Source organism: Callithrix jacchus, chromosome 4 (assembly GCF_049354715.1).
Source record: "Callithrix jacchus isolate 240 chromosome 4, calJac240_pri, whole genome shotgun sequence".
Classification (NCBI taxonomy): domain Eukaryota; kingdom Metazoa; phylum Chordata; class Mammalia; order Primates; family Cebidae; genus Callithrix; species Callithrix jacchus.
In genome coordinates, this window is record NC_133505.1 from 32,302,198 (window position 1) to 32,317,313 (window position 15,116).

The 15,116-nt window shown below is 40.8% G+C and overlaps 1 pseudogene; it reads left to right on the forward strand.

The window, feature by feature from the left end:
- LOC144582386 (acid phosphatase type 7-like) overlaps positions 1-15,116 on the forward strand; it is a 33,168-nt pseudogene that overhangs the window by 8,676 nt on the left and 9,376 nt on the right.

The following is a 15,116-nucleotide window of genomic DNA, read 5'->3' on the forward strand; positions in this document are numbered from 1 at the left end:
AGAAACGTGTTTCTAACTCGCTGATCCTAAGCAGGCATTCAACTCTCTTAGTTGAAGGAACACACAGCAGAGCAGTCTGACAGATGCTTTTCCTCTGTGTGTTAGATGCAGTCTTACTGCTATTTCTTATATGCCAGTAATTGGCAAGAAATGTCTGTTTTTAGATTCTCCACAGAAATGGTTTCCAAACTGCTGCATACACACATCAGTTTAACTCATTAAGTTGAATGCACACATGGACAACTATTCTGATAGATAGGTCCATTTTCATTTTAGAACCAGATATTTCTCATTGCAGCCTAAACCCCTATTCACTCTGGAAAGTCTAAATGCAGCTCCCAGAAAACACATGTTTCTAACTAGCTGAATCTAAACATAGATTCAACTGTCTTATTTGAAAGAACACACAGCAGAGCAGCTTGAAAGAGATGTTTGTTTTATGTTTTAGACTCAGTTTTACTGATATTGTTTATATGCTGGGATTTGGCTGGATATGTCTGTTATTAAATTTTCCACAAAAAGAATTTCCAAACTGCTGCATGCACACATCAGTTTAACTCTGTAAGGTGAATGCACACATTGACAACCATTTCATTAGATAGTTTTGTTTTCATTTTAGAACCAGATATTTCTCATTACGGCATATACTCCCATTCACTCTGGAATGTGCAAATGCAGCTTCTAGAAGAAATGTGTTTCTAATTCGTTGAATCTAAACATAGATTCAACACTCTTAGTTGAACGAGCATACAGCACAGCAGTTTGAAAGATACGTTTGCTTTGTGTTTTAGACGCAATCTTACTGCTGTTTCTTATATGCTGGGATTTGGTTGGAAGTGTCCGTTTTAGATTCTCCACAGAAAGTGTTTCCTAACCGTTGCATACACACAACATTTTAACTCTGTAAGTTGAATTCACACATTGACAACCATTCTGTTAGATAGCTCAGTTTTTGTATAAAAACCAGATATTTCTGATTTCAACATATACTTCCATTCACTCTGGAATGTACAAACTCAGCTTTCAGAGGAAATGTCTTTCTAACTTGCTGAATCTAAACATAGATTCACCTCTCTCAGTTAAATGAACACACAGCAGAAAAGTTTGAAAGATACGTTTGTTTGTTTGTTTTAGACACAGTCTTTTTTTTTTTTCAGACAAAGTGTCACTCTTTTTACCCAGGCTGGAATGCAATGCCGCAATCTTGGCTCACTGCAGCCTCCACCTCCTGGGTTCAGGCAATTCTCCGCCTCAGTCTCCCCAGTAGCTGGGATTACAGGCATGCACCACTATGCCCAGCTAATTTTTTTGTATTTTTAGTAGAGACGGGGTTTCACCATGTTGACAAGGATGGTCTCGATCTCTTGACCTTGTGATCCACCCACCTCGGCCTCCCAAAGTGCTGAAATTACAGGCTTGAGCCACCACACCTGGCCCATAGACACCGTCTTACTGCTGTTTCTCATATGCTGGGATTTGCCTGGAATTGTTTGTTTTTAGAATCTCCACATAAAATGTTTCCAAACTGCTGCATGCACACATTAGTTTAACTCTGTAAGTTGAATGCACACATTGACAATCATTCTGTTAGATAGCTTCATTTTCATTTTAGAACCAGATATTTCTCATTACAGCATATACACCCATTCACTCTGGAATGTCCAAACTCAGCTCCTAGAAGAAACCTGTTTCTAACTCGCTGAATCTAAACATAGATTCCACTCTCTTAGTTGAATGAGCACACAGCAGAGCAGTTTGAAGGATACATTTGTTTTGTGTTTTAGACACAGTCTTACTGCTATTTTTTATATGCTCTGATTTGGCTGGAAATGTCCATTTTTAGATTCTTCACAGAAAAAGTTTCCAAACTGCTGCATACACACATCATTTTAACTCTGTGAGTGGAATGCACACATTGATCACCATTCTGTTAGAGGGCTCCGTTTTTATTTAAGAACCAGATATTTCTCAATATAGCCTAAACTCCCATTCACTCTGGAATGTCCAAACACAGCTTCAGGAATAAACGTGTCTTCAACTCACTGAATGTAAACACAGATTTGACTCTGTTCACAGCCTAACATTTTGAATGATACATTTGTTTTGTGTTTTAGATGCAGTCTTGCTTCTCTTTCCTATACTCTAGGATTTGGCTGGAAATGTCCGTTTTTACATTCTCCACAGAAAGGGTTTCCAAACTACTGCATACACACATCAGTTTAACTCTGTACATTAAATGCATACATTGACAACCATTCTGTTAGATAGCTATGTTTTCATTTTAGAACCAGATATTTCTCATTACAGAACATAATGCCATTACTCTGGCATCACCAAATGCAGCTCCTAGAAGAAACTCGCTTAATCTAAACATTTCTAACTCGCTGAATCTAAACATGGATTCAACTCTCTTAGTTGAAGGAACACACAGCAGAGCAGTTTGAAGGATACGTTTCTTTTGTGTTTTAGAAGCAGTCTTACTGCTATTTCTTATATGCCAGGATTTTCCTGGAAATGTCTGTTTTTAGATTCTCCTGGAAAGTGATTCCAAATTGCTGCATATACACATAAGTTTAACTCTCTACATTGAATGCCACATTGACAACCACTCTGTTAGATAGCTCCGTTTTAGTTTTAGAACCAGCTATTTCTCATTATACCAAATACTCGCAATCACTCAGGAATGTCCAATCTCAGCTCCTATAGGAAACGTGTTTCTAACTCGCTGATTCTAAACATGGATTCAACTCTCTTAGTTTAACCAATACACAGCAGAGCAGTTTGAAAGATACATTGTTTCTGTGTTTTAGACACAGTCTTACCGCTATTTCTTATATGCCGGGATTTGGCTGGAAATGTCCATTTTTAAATTCTCCACAGAAAGGGTTTCCAAACTGCTGCATACACACATCAGTTTAACTCTGTAAGTTGAATGCACACATTGACAACCTTTCTGTTAGATAGCTCTGTTTTTGTTTTAGAATGAGGTATTCCTCATTACAGCATACACTGCCTTTCACTCTGGAATGTCCAAACGCAGTTGCTAGGAGAAATGTATTTCTCATTCTCTGTATCAAAACATACATTGAACTCTCTTAGTTTAATGAACACACAGCAGAGCACTTTGAAAGATACGTTTCTTCTGTGTTTTAGATATAGTCTTAATGCTATTTCTTATATGCTGGGATTTGGCTGGAAATGTTTGTTTTTGATTCACCACAGAAAGGGATTCCAAACTGTTGCATACACGCATCAGTTTAACTTTGTAAGTTGAATGCACACATTGACAAAAATTCTGTAAGATAACTATCTTTCTGATTTATGACCAGATATTTCTCATTACAGCATATACTCCCATTCACTCTGGAATGTAAAAATTCAGCTATTAGAAAAATTGTGTTTCTAACTCGCTGAATCTAAACATAGATTCAAGTCTCTTAGTTGAATGAACACACAGCAGAGCAGTTTGAAAAATAAGTTCTTCTGTGTTTTAGATGCATTCTTACTCCTATTCCTTACATGCCAGTATTTTCCTGGAAATGTCTGTTTTAGATTTGCCACAAAAAGTGTTTCCAAACTGATGCATGCACAACTCAGTGTAACTCTGTAAGTTGAATGTACACATTGACATTCATTCTGTTAGATAGCTTTGTTTTTGTTTTAGAACCAGATACACATTACATCATATACTCCCATTCACTCTGGAATGTCCAAATGCAGCTTCTAGAAGAAAAGTGTTTTTTACTCGCTGAACCTAAAAATAGATTCAACCCTCTTAGTTGAACGGACACACACAAGAGCAGTTTGAAAGATACATTTCTTCTGTATTTTAGAAGCAGTCTTACTGCTATTTCTTACATATCAGGATTTGGCTGAAAATGTCTGTTTTTGTATTCTCCACAAAAAGGGTTTCCAAACTGCTGCATGGACACATCAGTTTAACTCTGTAAGTTAAATGCATACATTGACAACCATTCTGTTAGATAGCTCCTTTTTCATTTTACAACCAGATATTTCTCATTCCAGCATATAATACCATTCACTCTGGAATGTCCAAATGCAGTTGCTAGGAGAAATGTATTTCTCATTCTCTGTATCAAAACATACATTGAACTCTCTTAGTTTAATGAACACAAAGCAGAGCAGTTTGAAAGATACGTTTTCTCTGTGTTTTAGATGCTGTCTTACTGCTATTTCTTATATGCCATGAATTAGCAAGAAATGTCCGTTTTTAGATTCTTCAGAGAAAGTGTTTCCACAATGCTGCATACACATATCAGTTTAACTTTGTAAGTTGAATGCACACATTGACAACCATTCTGTTACAAAGCTCTCTTTTTGTTTTAGAACCAGATATTTCTCATTACAGCATATACTCCCATTCATTCTGGAATGTCCAAACACAGCTCCTAGAAGAAACCTGTTTCTAACTCACTGAATGTAAATATAGATTCAACTCTTTATTTAAACAAACACACAGCAGAGAAGTTAGACAGATAAGTTTTTTCTGGGTTTTAGACACAGTCTTACTACTATTTCTTATATGCCAGAATTTGGCTGGAAATGTCCATTTTTAGATTCTCCACAGAAAGGGTTTCCACAATGTTACATACACTGTAAGTTGAATGCATGCATTGACATCATTCTGTGAGATAGCTTCATTTTCATTTTAGAACCAGGTATTTCTCATTACAGCATATACTCCCATTCATTCTGGAATGTCCAAACACAGCTCATAGAAGAAATGTGTTTCTTACTCGCTGAATCTAAATATAGATTCAACTTTCTTAGTTGAATGAACACACAGCAGAGCAGTTTAAAAGATACGTTATTTGTGTGTTTTTGACGCAGTCTTACTTCTCTTTCTTATATGCTGGAATTTGGCTGGAAATGTCCCATTTTAGATTCTCCACAGAAAAAGTTTCCAAACTGCTGCATAAAGATTGGCAGCCATTCTGTTAGATAGCTCCATTTTCATTATATAAAAAGATATTTCTCATTATAGCATCTACCCTCATTCACTTTGGAATGTCCAGATATTTCTCATTACAGCATATACTTTCATTCACTCAGGAATGTCCAAATGCAGCTTCTAGAAGAAATGTGTTTTTATCTCACAGAATTTATATATGGATTCAACTCTTTTAGTTTAACAAACACACGGCAGAACAGTTTGAAAGATACGTTTCTTCTGTGTTTTAGATGAAGTCTTACTGTTATTTCTTACATGCTGGAAATTGGCAAAAAATGTCTGTTTTTACATTCTCCACACAAAGGATTTTCAAACTGCTGCATACACACATCAGTTTAACTCTATAAGTTGAATGCACTACACTGACAACTATTCTGTTATATAGCTTTGTTTTTGTTTTAGAACCAGATATTTTCCATTACAGCATGTACTCCAATTTTCTCTGGAATGTCCAAATGCAGCTCCTAGAAGAAACGTGTTTCTAACTCGGTGAATGTAAACATAGGTTCAACTCTCTTAGGTGAACGAACACACAGCAGAGAAGTTTGAAAATTTCATTTGTTTTGTGTTTTAGATGCAGTCTTATTGCTCCTTTTTATATGCTGAGATTTTGATGGAAAAGTCTCTTTTTAGGTTCTCCACAGAAGAAAGAGCTTCCAAACTGCTGCATACATGCATCAGTTTAACTCTGTAATTTGGATACACACATTGACAACCATTCTGTTAGATAGCTCCGTTTTCGTTGTAGAACCAAATATTTCTTATTACAGCATGTACTCCAATTCACTGTGCAATGATCAAAAGCAGCTCCTAGAAGAAAGTGTTTCTAACTCGCTGAATCTAAACATAGATTCCACTCTCTTAGTTGAATAAACACACAGTAGAGCAGTTTGAAAGATACGTTTGTTTTGTGTTTTAGACGCAGTCTTACTGGTGTTTCTTATATGCTGGGATTTGGCTGCAGATGTCTGTTTTAGATTGTCCACAGGAAGTGTTTCCAAATTGCTGCATGTACACGTCTGTTTTAGATTGTCCACAGAAAGTGTTTCCAAACTGCTGCATGTACACATTAGTTTAACTCTGGAAGCTGGATGTACACATTGACAACCATTCTGTTCGATAGCTCCATTTTTGTTTTAGAACCAAATATTTCTCATTACAGCATGTACTCCAATTCACTCTGGAGTGACCAAATGCAGCTCCTAGAAGAAACGTGTTTCTAACTCAGTGAATGTAAACAAAGATTCAACTCTCTTAGTTGAACAAACATACAGCAGAGCAGTTTGAGGGATACCTTTGTTTTGGGTTTTAGACGCAATCTTACTGCTCTTTTTTATATGCTGTGATTTGGCTGGAAATGTCTGTTTCAGAATCTCCACAGAAACTGTTTCCAAACTGTTGCATGCATACATCAGTTTAACTCTGTTAGGTGAATACACACATTGACAACCGTTTTGTTAGTTTCGTTTTCATTTTAGAACCAGCTATTTCTCATTACAGCATGTATTCCCATTCACTCTGGAATGTGCAAATGCAGCTCCTAGAAGAAACGTGTTTCTAACTCGCTGAATCTAAACATAGATTGAACTGACTCAGGTGAACAAACACACAGCAGAGCAGTTTGAAAGATACTTTTTTGTGCATTTTTGATGCAGTCTTACTAGTCTTTCTCACATGCTGGGATTTGGCTAGAAGTGTTCGTTTTTAGATTCTCCACAGAAAGGGATTCCAAACTGCTGCATACACACATCAGTTTAACTCTGTAAGTTGAATACACATATTGGCAACCACTGTGTTAGATAGCTCTGTTGTCATTTTAGAAGCAGATATTTCTGATTACAGCATATACTCCATTCACTCTGGATTCTCCAAACGCAGCTCCTAGAAGAAACGTGTTTCTAACCTGCTGAAACTAAACATAGATTCAACTCTTTTAGTTGAACATGCACACAGTAAAGCTGTTTGAAATATGCATTTGTTTCATGTTTTAGACGCAGTCTTACTGCTCTTTCTTATATGCTAGGATTTGGCTGAAAATGTCCATTTTTAGATTCTCCAAAGAAAGAATTTCCAAGTTGCTGCATACACACGTCAATTTAACTCTGTAAGTTGAATGCACACATTGACAATTATTCTGTTAGATAGCTCCGTTTTTGTTTTGGAACCAGATATTTCTCATTACACATATACTCCCATTCACTCTAAAATGTCCAAATGCAGCTATTAGAAGAAACATGTTTTTAACTCACTGAATCTAAACATAAATTTAACTCTCTTATTTTTATGAAAACACAGCAGAGCAGTTTAAAGATGAGTTCGTTTTGTGTTTTAGATCCAGTCTTCCTGCTCTTTCTTATATGCTGAAATTGGCTGGAAATTTTTTGTTTCTAGACTTTTTACAGAAAGGGTGTCCAAACTGCTGCAGACACACATCAGTTTAACTCAGTAAGTTAAATGCACACATTGATAACCATTCTCATAGGTAGCTTCATTTTTGTTTTAGAACCAGATATTTTTTATTACACCATGTATTCTCATTCACTCTGGAATGTCCAAACGCAGCTCCTAGAAAAAATGTGTTTCTAACTCGCTGAATCTAAACATAGATTCAACTATCTTCCTTGAATGAACATACAGCAGAGCAGTTTGAAATATATATTTGTTTTGTCTTTCAGACACAGTCTTACTGCTCTTCCTTATATGCTGGGATTTGAATGGAAATGTCCATTTTTAGATTCTCCACAGAACGGGTTTTCAAACTGCTGCATACACACATCAGTTTAACTCTGTAAGTTTCATGCATACATTGACAACCATTTTGTTAGATAGCTCTGTTTTCATTTTAGAACCAGATATTTCTCATTACAGCCTATAGTCATATTTACTCTGGAATGTCCAAACGCAGCTCCTAGAAGAAACATGTTTCTAACTCACTGAATCGAAACATAGATTTGACTCTCTTAGTTGAAGGAACACACAGCAGAGAAATTTGAAATATACATTTGTTTTGTGTTTTAGACGCAGTCTTACTGCTCTTTCTTATATGCTGGGATTTGGCAGAAATTATCCGTTTTTAGATTCTCTACAGATAAGGTTTCCAAACTGCTGCATGCACATATCAGTTTAACTCTGTAAGTTGAATCACACTTTGACAACCATTCTGTTAGATAGCTCCGTTTTCGTTTTAGAACCAGATATTTCTCATTACATCATATACTCCCATTCACTCTGAAATGTCTAAATGCAGCTCCTAGAAGAAGCATGTTTCTAACTCACTGAATCTAAACATAGATTTATCTCTCTTAGTTGAACAAATGCACAGCAGAGCAGTTTGAATGATAGGTTTGTTTTTTGTTTTAGATGCAGTCTTACTGCTGTGTTTTATATGCTGGGATTTGGTGGGAAATGTCCATTTTTAGATTCTGTACAGAGAGTTGAATGCACACATTTTTAAGTTGAATGCACACATTGACAACCATTCTGTTAGATAGCTCCATTTTCGTTTTGAAACCAGATATTTCTCATTACAGCATATACTCCCATTCACTCTGGAATGTCCAAACGCAGCTCCTAGAAGAAACTTGTTTCTAACCCACTGAATCTAAACATAGATTGAACTCTCTTAGTTGAATGAAAACACAGCAGAGCAGTTTAAAGATACGTTTGTTTTGTGTTTAAGATACAGTCTTTCTGCTCTTTCTTATATGCTGGGATTTGGCGGGAAGTGTTTGCTTTTGGATTCTCCACAGAAAGGGTTTACAAACTGCTGCATGGACACATCAGTTTAACTCTGTAAGTTGAATGCACACACTGACAACCGTTCTGTTAGATAGCTTCGTTATTATTTAAGAACCAGATATTTCTCATTCACTCTGGAATTTCTAAATGCAGCTTCCAGAAGAAATGTGTTTCTTACTCCCTGAATCTAAACATAGATTTGACTCTCTTTTTTGAATGAACACACAGAAAAGCATTTTGAATGATACATTTTTGGGGGGGTTTTAGACACAGTCATACTGCTTTTTCTTATATGCTGGGATTTGGCTGGAAATGTCTGTTTTTAGATTCTCCACAGAAAGGGTTTCCAAACTGCTGCATACACACACCAGTTTGACTCCGTAAGTTGAATGCACACATTGACAACCATTCTGTTAGATAGATCCGCTTTCATTTTGGAACCAGATAATTTTCATTACAGCATATACTCCCATTATCTCTGGAATGTTCAAATGCAGCTCCTAGAAGAAACATGTTCCTAACTCACTGAATCTAAGCATAGATTCAACTCTCTTATTTGAATGAACACACAGCAGAGGCATTTAAAGATACATTTTTTGTGTGTGTTTTAGATGCAGTCTTCCTGTTCTTTATTATATGCTGGAATTTGGCTGGAAATATTTGTTTCTAGATTCTTTACAGAAAGTGTGTCCAAACTGCTGCAGGCACACATCAGTTTAACTCACTACATTGAATGCACACATTGACAACCATTCTGTCAGATAGCTCCGTTTTTGTTTTGGAAATAGATATTTCTCATTACAGCATATACTCCCTTTCACTCTGGAATGTCCAAGTGCAGCTCTTGGAAGAAAGGTGTTACTAACTCACTGAATCTAAACATAGATTCAACTCTCTTAGTTGAAGGAAAACACAGCAGAGCAGTTTAAAAATATGTTTGTTTTGTGTTTTAGATGCAGTCTTATTGCTCTTTCTTATATGCTGGGATTTGGCTGGAAATATTTGTTTCTAGATTCTTTACAGAAAGTGTTTCCAAACTGCTGCATACACATCAGTTTAACTCTGTAAGTTGAATGCACACATTGACAACCATTCTGTTAGATAGCTTCATTTTTGTTTTAGAACCAGATATTTCTCATTACACCATATATTCCCATTCACTCTGAAATGTCCAGTGGGGGGTGCATGGAGGGATGGTGGGGGGAGCCTGGATTAGGGGTGGTGTCAGGACCATGAAGGGGACAGGGCTGGGGCCAGTGTATCTCTGAAGGTACAGGGGATGGGACTGGCTGCAGAGACCATGTCTGTGGTCATTCAGCATGCCCAGGTTAAAATCTTGACTCTGGCCCTCTGTCCAGGAGCAGGGTTTTCCCCATGTATTTTGATTAGACAGAAAGCTGGTTCCAAGTTCGAAGGACTGTTGTGATGACTACATGAGTTCACATTGCCGGGCAGGGTGCTGGTTATTATTATTATTGCTGCTGTTGTTATTTAAGGGGAGGAGGGAATGAGATGGGGATTGTATGCTTCAAAGTGCAGACTCTGGAATCAGGCTCCCTCGGTTTTTATTTCTAAATCTTCACTAGCCAGCTGTGAAACCTGGGGCCTCAATTTCCCCATCTGAAATGGGAATAATAATAATACTCATCTTGGGCTGGGTGTTGTGGCTCATGCCTGTAATTCCAGCACTTTGGGAGGCTGAGGTGAGTGGATCACTTGAGGTCAGAAGTTTGAGGCCAGCCTGGCTAAAAATACAAAAATTAGCCAGGCGGTATCTGTAATCCCAGCTACTTGGGAGGCTGAGGCAGGAGAATCACTTTAATCCTGGAGGTTGCAGTGAGCCAAGATGACACCACTGCATTCCAGCCTGGGTGGCAGAGGGAGACTCCATCTAAACAAAACAAAACATCTCGGTCAGGTATAGTGGCTCACACTTACAATCCCTTTGGGAGGCTGGGAGTCGAATTATTGGGCTCAAGTGATACTCCTGCCTTGGCCTTCCAAGATGCTGGGATTAACAGGCATGAGGCATGAGCCACCATACCTGGCTCTTTCAATTCCAATGAAAGCAGAGACTGGTTTGGGTCCCCATCATCCTTCCGCCCCCTCCCCCAGGAGCCTTTGCCTACAACATGAATCAGGACAAGGCCCATATCAGGGATAGGTTCATGTGGCTCATTGAACCCATGGCTGCCAGCCTGCCGTACATGACATGTCCTGGGAATTATAAAGAATGCTAGTGAGGACCAAGGGCCATGGTGGTGGATAAAAGCTTGATCAATGGAAATGGTCCTGTTCTTCTTAGTGTCTCCCCTGAGTCTCTCATGCTGCAACATCTCGATTGTGGTAGCAAGAGGAGGTGGGGGTGGGCTGGAAGCCAGACTCAGGGCCTGACAGTGGCGGGAGGGGCATAGGAGCAGGGCTATGAAATTCAGTCCCTCACCTCCATCCCGTGTACTTCCTTTATTATAGCAACTTCTCTAACTACAAGGCTTGCTTCAGCATGCCTGGGGATAATGAGGGCCTGTGGTATAGGTAATGTGGGGGTGCTGGGGCACTGGCCCTCTGCCCTGAAGGGTGGGAGATGCAGTGGAGCCTGGTCCTAACCTCTGCCCTTTGCCTCTCCCAGTTGGGATCTGGGTCCCGCCCACATCATCTCCTTCTCCACTGAGGTCTATTTCTTTCTCCATTATGGCCACCACCTGGTACAGAGGCAGTTTTGCTGGCTGGAGAGCAACCTCCAGGTAACCGGGGTGGAGGTCCCTGCTAGTTCCCTGCTGGCCCCACTTCCCCCTCCACCCCAGACCCCCAGCCCCTCACTCTGAGCCCTTCTCCCTAAAAAGCCAATAGGAACTGGGCAGCCTGGCCCTGGATCATCGCCATGGGACACTGGCCCATGTACTGCTCCAATGAAGATCTGGACGACAGCACATGGCATGAGAGCAAGGTGAGACCCCTCCCTGGGAGGCATCAGGGAGGTCCCGGGAGGCATTGGGGAGGTGCTGAGATCCAGGCAGGCATTGGTCTGCATCACCCTCACCAGCTCATTCACCCTGCCCAGGTCCACAAAAGCCTCTGAGGCAAGTTGTATGGGTTGGGCAATCTTTTCTACAAACATGGTGAGCAACCCTCAGGACCCACACCCCACACTCCACCTCTGCCCACTTCAGAGATTTGATCCTGGCTTGCTCTGTCTCAGGGGTGGACTTGCACCTGTGGGCTCATAAGCACTCATAGAAACGACTTATTTACAACTACCAGCTGAGGCTTGTGAAGGGCTGAGCACCCACACGGCTGGGGTCCATGTGGCATATGCCCCCAGCATGGCCCAGCATGACTGCCCGCTACTCAATGCTGTTCCCCTCCACAGATATTTAACAGTAGCCAAGAGATATGCCCTACACTAACCCAAGGGGACTTGTCCACATCATCACAGGATCTGCTTTGAGCAGAGGGAAGGGTGCCTTTGGCTTCTCTCTCTCTTCCTACCTTTCGAGGGCTAGCTTTGTTCTAGCCTGAGTGTTGGGTGCTTTACACAGTGGATATCACTTCAACCTCAGCCCTAAGGCCAGGAACTCTCAGCAGCATGTCCACTGGTATTGAAAATAGGTGCTTGGTGCCACAAAGGAAAATTAGCACTGAAGCAAAGGATCTTTCAGTAATGCAATTTAAACTTCCTGGATTGCATGAAAGGTACTCTTATCAGCCATTGTGCCAAGAGAGTACAAAGGACAAAGGGAATACACACACATTTATTCCTTATGCATTTGGGGTCACCCTTACTGCTGTGTCTGATCTCCATTGCCTGGAGCCAGACCCCACAATCTAAACTAAAACCTGATTGGCTAACAACTTAAAACTTTTTCAAACAGGTAAAAGCAATGGAGAGCTGGGACATGCTGTGAGAACTTCCATCACAGATATCTTAAGTACAAGGATATAGAATGTACTACGTGCCTGTAAGCATGGCATGTCTAACAGCTACATAGGATAGGGCTTAACAAAGTTATTGGCACACTTATGATTTATTCCTTTTTTTTAAGATGAAGTTTCACTCTTGTTACACAGGCTGGAGTGCTATGGCATGATCTCAGGTCACTGCAACCTCCACCTCCTGGGTTCAAGCAATTCTGCCTCAGCCTCCCAAGTAGATGGGACTACAGGTGCAAGCCACCATGCCCAGCTAATTTTTGTATTTTTTCTTTTTGTAGAGATGGAGTTTTGTCATGTTGCCCAGGCTGATCTTAAACTCCTGGACTCAAGCAATTTGCCCGCCTTGACCTTCCAAAGGGCTGGGATGGCAGGCATGAGCCACCAATCCTGCACCAGCTGCACGATGTCTTTTAACCTCCTTGAGCCTCTGATTTCTAAGCTGAAAGTGTGATATGGATGGGTCTTATTACTGATGATGTTCACTTTGATCACTTGGTTAGAGAGGTGTCTGCCAGCCCTCTCCACTATAATGTGATTCTCTTTTTTCCTTTGTAATTAACAAGCATCTCCTGGAGAGATACTTTGAAATTATGCAAATGTCCTATTATGCCTCAAACTTTCCCTGCTAGTTTTATAATCCATTCATGAATCTTGCTTCAATCTGGTATTACAATGCTGGGTGCAAAACAGTAATATTCCTCACTCCAACAACCTCTCTGCTCCTCGTTCCCAGCTTGTCTGCTGCATACAAACACAAGCATTCTGTTTCCCCAGACACTAATGTTTTAAAACGCATTCTTGAAGGTTCTACCATGCAGCCAGCTTCAGACCCAGTGATTTCTCTGTTCTTCACATTGTTTTCTTCCCTTCACACACATCTTGGCCATCTTCCCTTATCACCCTGCATCTCTGCTTTGCGATGGCTATGCTATAATGTATTTAACTGATTCCCTGATGGGTGTAGAGATGGCCTCTGGTTCAGAGCTTTTATTGTAATGCTGTAGCGAGCAGCCTTATACAGCCATGTACTTTTTCTTTTTCTTCTTTCTCGTTTTTTTTTTTTTTTGAGATGGAGTTTCACTATTGTTGCCCAGGCTTGAGTGCAATGGCAGAATCTCTGCTGACTGCAACTTCTACCTCCTGGTTTCAAGTGATTCTTCTGCCTCAGCCTTCGGAGTAACTGGGATTACAGGTGTGCACCACCACACATGGCTAATTTTGTATTTTTAGTAGAGACAGGGTTTCACCATATTGGTCAGGCTGGTCTCGAACTCCTGACCTCAGGTGATCTGCCCACCTCAGCCTCCCAAAATGCTGGGACAGCCACGTACTTTTCTAGAAGTCAGAGACCTGGAGCAAGGGAAGCCTGGCTGGGGCAGAATGTTTAATTGTGAGCATTATTGTGGCCAGGTCTTTTGTTTGTTTGTTTGCTTGCTTTTGTTTGAAACAGTCTTGCTCCGTTTCCCAGGCTGGAGTGCAATGGCATGATCTCGGCTCACTGCAACCTCCACCTCCCAGGTTCAAGCTATTGTTCTGCTTTAGCCTCCAAAATAGCTGGGATTACAGGCATGCACCAGACTAATTTTTGTATTTTTGGTAGAGAAGGGGTTTCACCATGTTGGCCAGGCTGGTCTCTGACCTACTGACCTCAAGCTATCCACCCACCTCAGCCTCCCAAAGTGCTGGGATTACAGGAGCCACCATGCCCAGCCTCTATGGTGGCCAAATCTTAACTGACTGTCTTTCTTGAAGGCAGCAGGGTCTTGGAATGGCAGGTCATTTTTGCTTCCCTGTGGGTCATCCACCTGCCATGGGTCTGACCAGTTCTCCCCCCTAGGGCTTTGAGGAGCAGCTGATGCCCTTTGCTGTCTTCCCAAGGTCCTGGAGTGCCATGCGTGTGAAGGAGTATGGGTATATATGACTGCACATCCTCAACGGGACCTACATCCACGTCCAGCAGGTGTTGGACTACCAGGTCAGTGAGGGGCAGGCCCAAGTCACCCTACTGCCTAGCCAGGCCCAGCCAGGCAGATGAGTTGTTAAAAACATGGACTCCTGGCTGGATGCAGTGACATAAAGATTACTTGAGTCCAGGAGCTCAAGACCAGCCTGGGTAACATGGTGAGACCTAGTTTCTACAAAAAAAAAATACAAAAATTAGGCCAAGTACACTGGTTCACACATGAAGTCCCAGCACTTTGGGAGGCTGAGGAGGGTGGATTACTTGAGGTCAAGAGTTAGAGACCAGCCTGACCAACATGGTGAAAATTACAAAAATTAGCTGGACGTGGTGACAGGTGCCTGTAATTGCTACTAAATTTAGTCTCTGCTAAAATTACACAAATTAGGTAGGCATGGTGGTAGGTGTCTGTAATCCCAGTGACATGGGAGGCTAAGGGAGGAGAATCACTTAAATCCGGGAGGTGGAGGTTGCAGTGAGCTGAGATGGCACCACTGCACTCCAGCCTGTGTG